Source organism: Odontesthes bonariensis, chromosome 19 (assembly GCF_027942865.1).
Source record: "Odontesthes bonariensis isolate fOdoBon6 chromosome 19, fOdoBon6.hap1, whole genome shotgun sequence".
In the NCBI taxonomy this organism is placed as follows: Eukaryota; Metazoa; Chordata; class Actinopteri; order Atheriniformes; family Atherinopsidae; genus Odontesthes; species Odontesthes bonariensis.
In genome coordinates, this window is record NC_134524.1 from 24943422 (window position 1) to 24954631 (window position 11210).

Here is an 11210-nt window from a genome sequence, read left to right on the forward strand (position 1 = left end):
TTGAGAGGTCATTTGACCAATGAATGACAATGACTAATTTTTGTTGAAGTATTTTATTTGAAGAAGCAGTTGTATTTCACGCTATTTTTATTTTGTTGTTTTTTTTTTTTTTTTTAAATACTATTTTTTGTTGACTAATTGACGGCGTGAACACTTTAAGTTTGTACATTTTTTTTTCAACTGAAAACTATCATCTTGTATATGATGTGGGTTTTCAATCTAATCTTGTCCACATAACCTGATTCTAAGGTTTTGATGGTAAAGTAGTTTGAAGGCAAAGGGTATTGAAGTAAGCTACACTATGGTAGGCTGTGAGTCTTTACAAGACTTTCAGCAAGGTTCTGTTAATGTTACAATGTGCCTAGTAAGTGTTCAACAAATGTGTTGCTCATGATTTGGCAAAATGCAGGCCAACAGTCTTTGTAGGATGCAAGAGTCACTGTCTCAGCATACTTGTCATATTGTTGGAATATCTTTTATTTTTGGTTTTTGCCTGACTTTTTAGCATGTTGAATTTGCTTGTTAAGTTCAGTACCTCTGAGAAATTACTTGTCTTTTTGAATGGAGTGTGCTGAAATTGCTATCAAGCTTTGTAATGTGCTACTGTGTCTTGTATCAGACAGACTTGACTTTTCATTTAAAGTAATAGTCCAGTCTTAATGAAATTTCCTGTGATCATCTTAATAAATGGCTGTTTGACTTTTTCCAATCTGAAAACTTGTGCTGGTTGTCTCAACTCCCCATTTCAGGATAATTGATTCCGTGGCTCTTTGAAGCAGTAATATCCAATACTAGTGACAGGTCCGTCATGACACGTGTCATTCAAAGAGCAAAACCCTGTCGTTCACGCAGAGCTATAGAGTAAATACTGTTGCGACACGCTTTGTCTCAGCTAGGGCTGTCACGTGGTTCATGTAAGCCTCAATAGTTGTAAACATCACAGTGCTGTCAGTCAGTTTGAAAGGGACGGAGCACAAAAACGCTAACTTTGACATTTACGACGCAATTTTCGGTAAATATTGATCACTTCACTGACAATGTATTTTATCAACGTTTATCTTTCTTTGGAGCGGCAGAGACACATTTATCACCGTTTTAAATCGTAGAGGGTGCCCCTGCATGCTAGCAGAGGACAGGTAGGCTATACCTTGTCCTCTATACTTAAACATGCCAGTGAAGTTTACCTTCAGATCTACATCCTTCAACAGAGCATGATATTGCCATCTGTTCCCAGGACCTACTCCTGTTGTCCCAAACACTCAATCTGTAGAAGATGTCATTCAGTCTGTCTGTTCTCTGGTGTCAGATGGAAAATAAGTCAATGGCTGGGCTGAATAAATTAATTAAAGAAAAAAAAAAAGCTTTAAATGACTTGGAGGGAAATATGCTGTCGATGCTTTGAGTGAGACGGGATGAATTGTTTTCTGTAAAAGACCTAATTCTGTATTTGTCATGTGAACTGAATATATGCACCTGTAACCCTGTTTATTGTGCTTCAAGTGCCAACTACTGTAAAATGAAATAAAAAGATTAATCTAAACTTTTTTCTGATTAAAACTATATTGATGACAAGTGTGTCAAATGTACAAAAATAGATTTAAACTTAACATATTTTAAAATGTCATCAAATGTAAAACAAGCCTTGATAAAGAAGTCATTTTACTGCTGTTGGGTAGCTTAATCTGCAACAATGAACTGTATTTGATTACATTTAAGGGTTTAGATATTGTAGAAATGTGCTGAAGTCTTGAACTGAGGGTTGATCCATGGTAGTGTAGCAGCATAAATGGTATGCTGCCACTTTAAGCCAATTTCAGCGTCTGTATATAAGTACGTCTCCACCTGTCATGAGGCGATTTGCGTCATGACGTCTGCCTGCTCCTGGTGTTGCGGCTGTTCTCTGGTAAGCGTAGCTGTTTTCATTGTTTTAGTCGGCTTTAATAGTAGCCACTAATGTAAACTGGTGTGATGTCCGGGTTAGCCCTTCGTCTGCTGCACCTGCGGATTATCAGGACCGATCCGTCCTTTGTGTGCGTTTTATGGCTGAAAGGTAAGGGCTAGGCTACCAACCGCCCGATATAAACAAAGGCTCATATAGTGTTCTGTTACAGCTAACGGCTTGATCTTTATTTAGTGACCTGCTCAGATCGCGGTGCCATAACCTGCAAGTTTACAGCTACCTGATCTTCTGCTGACTTTCCACCTGGATGTCACTGTCACTCTCTGCTGTTTTGGCTACAGGAAGATTAATTTAAGACCAACTTGGGTCTTCCTCTGTTGGCTGGGGCTTTGACTGTACCATTTTTAAATCGAATTGACTGAATTTTTGTATTTTCTGTGACATCAATGTTTTATTCAGGCTGTTTTTGTTTATTTCTCCCAGGAACTGAGACTCCGTGTGGTGGCGGGGGTGACCCCTGGTGGCGGTGTCTTGTCTTGTGTTTATTTTGTCGGAGCACCCTTTTTCTCGTTTCTTGTGGTTTCTTTGTAGTGTTTAGGGTGGTCCTGTTTTCTTCACTGGATGAAGAACCTGAAGGATATACCCCCTCACTGGTAAGCCTCAGTTTCCCCTGAAATTAAACATTGTTTGTTCAGCCCAAACCCTAGTGAACAACCATCGAATGGTTTTATTTTTGTGATTTTAAAATCCTGGAACTTAAAAGAAATCTTTTAACTATTGACTTGTTTGGCAAACTAATAAATTTTGTTCTACTTGAATCTTGTCTCCTTCTTGTAGTAAGACGAACCTGTGTCCTTTTACCGATTTAATTTCCTGGAGTACAATTCCAGGTGGTGTTGTTGGTTTCCACTTCTCATTACAAACTGACCATAGATTTAACATCTTGGACCATCATGGTTCCATAATTTTAAAGAAATGACCGTTTCACATTCATAGCCAATAAGAATGCGACTCCCGAGCTGCGGATTGGCCTTCCCTGACCTATAGCAATTACTATAAGGTACACGACAGTGACTCTACTTCAATGTACAACCTATAATGCTAAACTCCAATGGGCTTTGTAATGGTTAATATGGAACATCAGCTATATGAGCAATGTACTCTTTCTTCAATTGGACAAAGCCAGCACACTGGATGGCTCAAAGGAAGACATATCTATGTGTAGATGGATAAATACTTTATTCATCCCAATTAGGGAAATTGTTTTGTTGGAGCAGCATACAGTAAAATATGACAAGCAAATAGAATAAAATAGTGAATAAACATTCGCTATATACAAATCTACAGTATGAATAGTTTTAGGAGAGACTTCAAGCCTATTGAGCTTGAAGTTCTCTTCCAGCCAGAGGGGAGGTGTTGTAGATGCGATGGCTGCTGGTAGGAAGGATTTCCTGAATCGTTCCTTGTGACAGAGCTGGATGAGCCTGTTGGAAAAGGAGCTCCGCTGTCCAACCAGCAGCAGTGTACAGGAATATACTTTACAGGAGTGATTCTCAGCCAACAGCGATGGGAATCTTTCAGCTGTTATGTAATCAATTAGAAATTTTCACTGGTCATGATTAATGTGCACATGAATTTTCCTATGTAGTGAGAGAGGAGATCCTCATGGAAATTAAAATGAACATGAGGCAAGGACTTCTGTGAATTTTGGGACAGGCTTCAAATTATAAAGTGTATTTGATATGAATGATTAAACCCATATTTAATTTTTCATACAGGTTCTGGATGGTCCAAATGAAAATCTCAGATTACCTTTTTGAATTTTCAATGACCAAATAAAGTGTTTTAAAGACTCTGTACCTTCTTTAGAGTAATTCCATCCAGATGTGAGCAGTCCAATGTAGTTTCCATACAGAACCCAGTTCAGGGTGATCAGAATACCAAAAATGGTAAAGATTACATTGAAAACCCATTAAGAATCACATACAAGATGATAGTTTTTATTTGAAAAAATTTATTCACAAACTTGCAATGTACACACCTTTTTAAAAACAGTCAACACAAAATAGTATTTAAAAAAAAAAAAAAAAAAAGGCCTGACAGACACAAAGCGTGCAGCAACAAGTCCACCAAGACAACTCGCTGTAACATTAACATTGTAACATTAACAGAACCTTGCTGAAAGTCTTGTAAAGACTCACAGCCTACCATAGTGTAGCTTACTTCAATACCCTTTGCCTTCAAACTACTTTACCATCAAAACCTTAGAATCAGGTTATGTGGACAAGATTAGATTGAAAACCCATAACAAGAATCACATACAAGATGATAGTTTTCAGTTGAAATTATTTATACAAACTTGCAAAGCACACGCTGTCTTCAAACAGTCAACACAAAATAGTATTTAAAAAAAAAAAATACTTCTAACCACAAACCTTTAGTCGTCGCTGTTCAGATCTGAGCAAAGCACCGATGTTGTCGGTGCCATGCAACACAGGACGATTTCCCCTCAAGGGATGTTACTTACAGGTGTAATTGTTGCAAAATGATTCAAAAGGTGTCGGCATACCCTGTCATCTATAGTGGAACACTTGAAATGCACACAAAGCAGGGGGAAGACTGCACCTTACTTACAAATGCATGCGTTGGTCGACTTGTTGCTGCACGCTTTGGGTCTGTGACAGGCCTGCAAATGGAGGACGTAGAAGAGGCCCTCTTGTGTGCAGAAGGAGTCCATGTCCAGGCCAATTCTAATGGCATGGCGCTTTCACTGTCCCTGGCGAAAGCAGATGTTGCAAATCTGGAGGTTACCTCTGACACCGAGCCATCTGAGGGCACATCACTTGTGCACTCAGAAATTGAACAAGAAATATTAGCAGAGTGTTGGTTTGGAAGAATTTAGTGACGTGAGTAAAAGTTTTGTTTAAGTGTTTGCTTTTAACAGCAGTTGTATTTCAAGCTATTTAAAAAAAAACTTCCCCTTCGAAGTTCACGTCGTCGGGTGTCAGCAGCTGCTGCAGATTCTGCGGCTCCTTCACGTTCTGGATTTCCTTTATGATGGAGGACGGAGGGTGTGACACGGCTGCTGAAACAGCGAGTCGCCAGGTTGGTCACCTGGTAACTCTTACCCAAATGTACCAACTCAATTAGTCCTTCCCACACCGTCAGTGTGGTTTGGCCCGTTGGGTCGCACACCTCCAGCTCCCGCAGCACTACACCTTTTATTTTGGATGTGCCAACGTCAGGAAGGATTTTTACCTCTACAACATCCACCTGTTTAAAAAAAAAAAAAAAAAAAAAAAAGCGCAAACCAAATAAGCACAACTTTGGCATAAACCTAATAGTTTGAGCCAGTAAGTGTTGCTTTTGCGTGACTGCTGCACTTACTTTTTGGCATTTCCCACGAGCCAACACCTCAGTAAGTGTGGACACCTTGCTTTTACGCTGCCTCCATGGAAATGCAGCTTCAACCATCGTGTGACCGCTGCTCTCAGAATAAATGATGTCGAATCCATTGGGGTCAGATTGGCCTATGTAGAGAAACAATTAGATTAACATTCATGTTGCTAAAAACAATTTAAAAAAAAAGAACCTTCCCAAAACACTTACCCATGCTTTTACGCACAGACGTAAACCTCAAACACGTCTTAGCCAACGACGTTCGACTGAAGTCCTCCCGTTTATCCAACTTGAAGCATACGAAGTGGTGGTACACCTGCCCAGATTCCACTGTGGCAGTGAAATACTGGGTATTCTTTTTGGATATTTTCAGTGAAGAAACATCATGGACGTAACCGATGATTTCTTCCTGGATTTCGATCTTGGGTTGGCGTTGCCATGTCCTTTTTTAGCTTTACCTTAAATTATAAAGGAAATCAGGTTTAAATGTACATAGAGAAACAAGATTCCATGTGAATGAACAAAGAAGCTCTTACCTGCACTGCAGCCACATGTAAAGGGTAGTGCAGTCTTTAAATAAGGAGTGAACAGGTGAACTCAATTGGGTAAGTCAGGGAGCAATTAGCAATCGGAAGACATGTAGCCAAGGTGTTTTAAATTAAGAAATAAGGACAACCTTTGGTGCGCAAATAGTCACTTAAGAGGTTCTAAGAACAGCGCTGATTGAAATTGAAGGAATTCTTCATTTAAAACACCTTGGCTACATGTCTTCCGATATTGAACACAATTGATTTTCTCATTCCACTAATAAGCTATTCTTAATTGCTACCTGACTTACCCAATTGAGTTCACCTGTTCACTCCTTATTTAAAGAGTGCACTACCCTGCACACATTCCCCTTTCAACTTTACATGCTAGTAAGAGCTTCTTCGTTCATTCACATGGAATCTTGTTTCTTTACTATATACACATTTAAACCTGATTTCCTTTATAATTGAAGGTGTTCGGATTTAGAAGCTCGTACATGGGGAAAAGAAGAAAATAAAATAAAAAATGAGAAGACCCACACGGGTAGATTATCAGAGTTGAGACTGTGAATCCAGAGACATTTCAGGTGGTCTGTGGAGGTTGTATGCTTCGGTGTCTCAGATATGCATGTCCAGCATGACGAAGGCTGAGATTCAAAGTCTGGGCATTTTTTTGGGTGTCTTAAACTTTTAATAGTTTAATTTTGATAAGATTTTGGCTCTGGAAAGCACAAGATTCTTTTAGAAAATGTTTGGCATTTTTGGATATTTAGGTTTGATGTTAGACCAAATGTTTTTTTTGTTTTAATAACCATTATCAGTATGTGTAATGAGTAATTCCAATGTAGAGTAAATTGTGTATTCTACTTTTGAGCAATATTGCCACCTACTAGGGTGTCTTTGCTTTGCTGAAGTGTAATCTGTAGTCGGAGTATACAAAAAGCAATGTGGAAATATGGCAGTTAGCCTATGCCTACCTCATGTTTTAATATCATAATGGAAGCACAATTTTTTTTTTTTTTTTTTTTTTAATAAAAAAAAAAAAATGTTTGGGGTTTTTGGATATTTGTTGCCTCTTAGGACAAATGTTTTTCTTTATTTTTAAATAATCAGTATGGGTAATGAGAGTAATTGCAATGTAGAGTAAATTGTAGTCAGTGGCCATCTAATGTGCACCAGGTTTGCGATTTCACATATAACCTTTTGAATGTGTTACAGAGCTTGGTACTAATTACTTTTGTATGTTTTAGATACAGAGACAGCAAACCACTGTTTGTAAAGGTGAGTAAAGGTTATGCACTACGATGTTAATGTGGTAAAGTGCGTTTGTCTTAAATTTCTTTTCAAGTCGTTTATGAAAAATAAATAGAAAAATAGTATTCTAACTTGGAGTACTATTGCCAGCTACTAGTATGTCTTTGCTTTGCTGAAGTGTTATGTGCAGTCAGTATGTAAAAAGCAATGTACACCACGCTTAAGACGATCCAGACTCTTTTCACGTGTCGTTCCACAATAGTGGAATGACCTACTGAGCACTACCAGAACAGGCCCTGAATATCTTCAAGAAACTCTTGAAGACCCAGCTCTTCAGAGAGCATCTCCTGTCCTAGCACTGACCTTGTACTTCCCTCTATGCCCTCACCTCTATGCCCTCACCGTATTTGTACACTATCACCCTGCAGATGGGACGTTCCAAGAAATCGGCAGCTGCAAAAAAGAGACTGGCTGATCGCGGGCTCTCAGAGGTGATTTTTCACATGTCTAAAATATATCACTGATTGACAGGGTCTGGTGCAGAGAATAGTTGTGTTAACAGCACTAACTTGAGGAAAACAGGCAAATATGCAAAATAATTTACAAGTGACATTGCATTATTCGCTAAGAATTCCAATGTCAGTGCTATGCAATCTTTTACTTTTTTTTCAATTTTTTTTTTCTACAAAAAGCAGCACATGTAGCGCAGTGTAAAAACAGTAAGTCAGGTTGTGTATTGATTGTAGGAAAACGCGAATGAGATGTCGGAGGACGTGATGTATTATGTGCTTAAAAAAGAGCAAGAATTAAGTGTAAATGACATTATTGAATTTGTGTGTTGCAGGTGTGTTCCACCAAAAGAGCAGCGACAGGCACCCAGGATGACTTAGGGTCTCCTGGAAGCAAGGTTGGGCGTCCTTGCACCTATAAAGCCCAAACATTGCCTGAAAAGGTGCTAAATATACCTTTTGGAGAAAAGGTGCCAAATATGCCTGAAAAGGTTCAAAATATACCTTTTGGAGAAAAGGTGCCAAATGTACTACCTGAAAAGGTGCCTAATAAACCTTTTGGAGAAAAGGTGCCAAATATGCCTGAAAAGGTGCTAAATATACCTTTTGGAGAAAAGGTGCCAAATACTACTGAAAAGGCTCCAAGTATACCTTTTGGAGAAAAGGTGCCAACTATACCTCAAAAAGTGCCTGCAAAGGCTCACAAGAAACTTGCTGAAATACCTTGCTTTACAAAACTTGCTGAAATACCTTGCTTTACAAAACTTGCTGAAATACCTTGCTTGACAAAACTTGGCAAAAATATCTCAAACTCTCAAACTTCTTTCCAAACTGAATCTCCAAGCTCTCTCTCTCTTGACTGTGCTATCAAGCTATCCTCAAATGTTTCTTGCATGAATGAACCCAATGTTACTAATGAGTGTGTTACTTTGACTCAGCCTGACAATTTTCCAGAGAGGTCTTTCCTGACGGGCTCCTTTCATCAAGGTGATGTGCGATTTGGTAACGTGGGCAACAAGCAGTGCGGTGCCATCAGTCTGACAGCTGTTCTGAAATCCAAGGTAAAGAACATTTGGACCTGGGAAACTGGAGATCTGGATGATGTTTTGATAAAGGGAACTCTTTTGTATAAGTCCATGAGTGCACATGATCAAATCAGAGACCATGTTGAAGGAAGAGGTTACATTGCTGTGTCAGAATTGCCTCGGCAACACAGTGTGTGGAATTGCAATTTTACATTAAGCTTTGGGGATTCTTACACTGGGTTTGTTTGTGTTGACAATTACGATCCTGCTTTATGTGATGTGGCTTTGCCTTTTGATGAAGCACTGCAGCGTGCACTGTTCACTCATGATGCTTGCTTGTTGACTATTTGTGGAAATACTTGGGCCATCGTGAATGGAGAGACCAGATTTGCCTTTGTTAATTCACATGCAAACACCTGGGTTAATCACAAAGGTCAGAGGGTAAGTTGCGTTACATACTTTAGCTCTGCACAGTCACTGGTCAGCTTTGTGTATGATTTTGCACAATCGTTTGGAGTAAGCAACCCACGGTTTGAGGTAACAGGAGTTAGTGCTGTGGTAACCACAACTGGCAATGAACGGCGATCACAGAACGACACATCCCATAGTAGCACGACTACGTTGAAACATGCAAAGGTACGTCAGCTGTACAGCGATGCGGTAACAGGCCCCAAAGGTTTGCACAAACATCAGACGGCTACAAGTTGCTCAGTAACGTCAACTACTGTTCCAGGTAATGTAAACAACCAAACTGCGCCCACAAAGAGTGAATCGAACCCAAATACCAAACCTTTGTACAGCGATGTTTTGAGACGTGTTGTAAGTAATGTTTCACAGAAGCCTGCAAAGCCTGAATGTGTTCCTGAAACTCTGTTGGGTAAAGATGACACCAAGCTGACGGCTACAATCGATCGATCGGAGGCTGCACGTAATGGTACTGGACAAAACAAGGTAAATCGAAAAGACACTTCTGCAAAAAACACTAAACGTGCTCAAACAAAAGGCGATTTTGAACTGCACGAGACGACTTGTAAAACACACAGCGATGATGTAATTATCACTGACGCACATGTCCCAAAGCAGGCATTTAAACCTTTAACTCGCAGTGATCAGGATACACTTTGCAAAACTGTTGGACTTTCTAATGAAAATGTTGAGTTAAAAGCAGCAACCAGTGTTGATGATATGGGCTGTCCTTGTAAGATACAAACCATTAAGCCAGATGGGAATTGCTTTTTCCGTAGTCTTGCCTTTAGCATTTGTCATAATGAAGAGAAGCACTTGAAAATTAGACGGGCTGTAACGAAACACCTCCAGAAATACAGCAATAACTTTGAGACTTATTTGAGAGATGAATATACATCTGTACAGGACTATGTAACCAAATCAAGGATATACTACAGTGGTACCTGGGCAAAAGAGATCGACATATTTGTTGCTGCCGATTTATTCCAAACTACTATCTTCACCTTAAATGATGGGAGATGGAACATGCACAGACCTACTGTACGTCCATGTATTCAGAACTGTATATATTTAAATCACACCGCCAATCATTATGAGGTTGTAACATGTGTCAAAAATCGAAATGCGCAGAGTCCTTGTGCCGGAACATGCCAGTCTATTGGTGAGGGAACGTTAAGACCCCAGCGGAAAAGAAAGTTCACTGAGTCAGAAACGAAAGCAGAAAAAGAACGTCTACGATGCAGTGACATCAATGTCAAGAAGCGAAAAACTGAGAATGAAAAGAAGCAATATAACAAATATGAGTGCATTAGGAGTGCCAAACGTGAGACTTCTCTTGAACATTTTCATAAGAACAGCAAAAATTTTGAGTTTCGGAAAAAGAAATGTGATTATTTCAAGACAAACTATGGAACCGATGTGCAGTTCAAGGCACGGAAACTTGCACAGCGTAAAGATAAATATGATTCTGATCCAAATTTTAAAGAATCAATGTGTGAATCCTCAAAAAACACTTATAAGACAAACATCGTGTTTCAACATAAAGTCCGTGATTATAGTCATAAGAAGTATAACAGCAACATCGTGTTTCAAAATAAAGTCCGTGATTATAGTCATAAGAAGTATAAGAGCAACATCGTGTTTCAAAATAAGGTCAACGAGAATAGCAAGAAGAAATATCATGAATGTGATGAAATTCGTGAAAATAAACTGAAGAGTAGCAGTGATACTTATGCAAATATGAAAAAGAAGCAACAAAACATTGATTTTGTCATCAGTCAGTTTCGTCAAGACGTAAGCCGTGGTCCTGAATATGTATGCTCTGTTTGTCATCGCTTACTTTTCAGGAAACAAGTGATTGAGTGTAAAAGATCTCATTATGAAAGCAGAAGACCAGAGGTTGCTGCACTGGCTAAGAGGTGTATAACATTGCAATATTTACATGTTTGTGATACTGAATGTGGGCAAGAATGTCATTTGGCTGATAGTCCTTGTAGCAAATTATGGGTTTGCCATTCCTGTCATCGGAAAATGCTTGGAGGAAAACTACCAGAAGAGAGTGTCACCAACAACATGCATTTGGATGAAATTCCACCTGAGCTGAAATGTCTGAATTCTTTGGAGCAACATC

General features: G+C 39.2%; 1 long non-coding RNA gene across 1 annotated transcript; it reads left to right on the top strand.

Moving 5' to 3' along the window:
* Positions 1-2474: 2474 nt before the first annotated feature.
* LOC142369316 (uncharacterized) lies at positions 2475-7571 on the top strand. The gene is made up of 3 exons (XR_012767577.1): positions 2475-2553; positions 7077-7107; positions 7509-7571. It is a non-coding gene; the product is annotated as an uncharacterized LOC142369316 (long non-coding RNA).
* The last annotated feature ends 3639 nt before the right edge of the window (positions 7572-11210 follow it).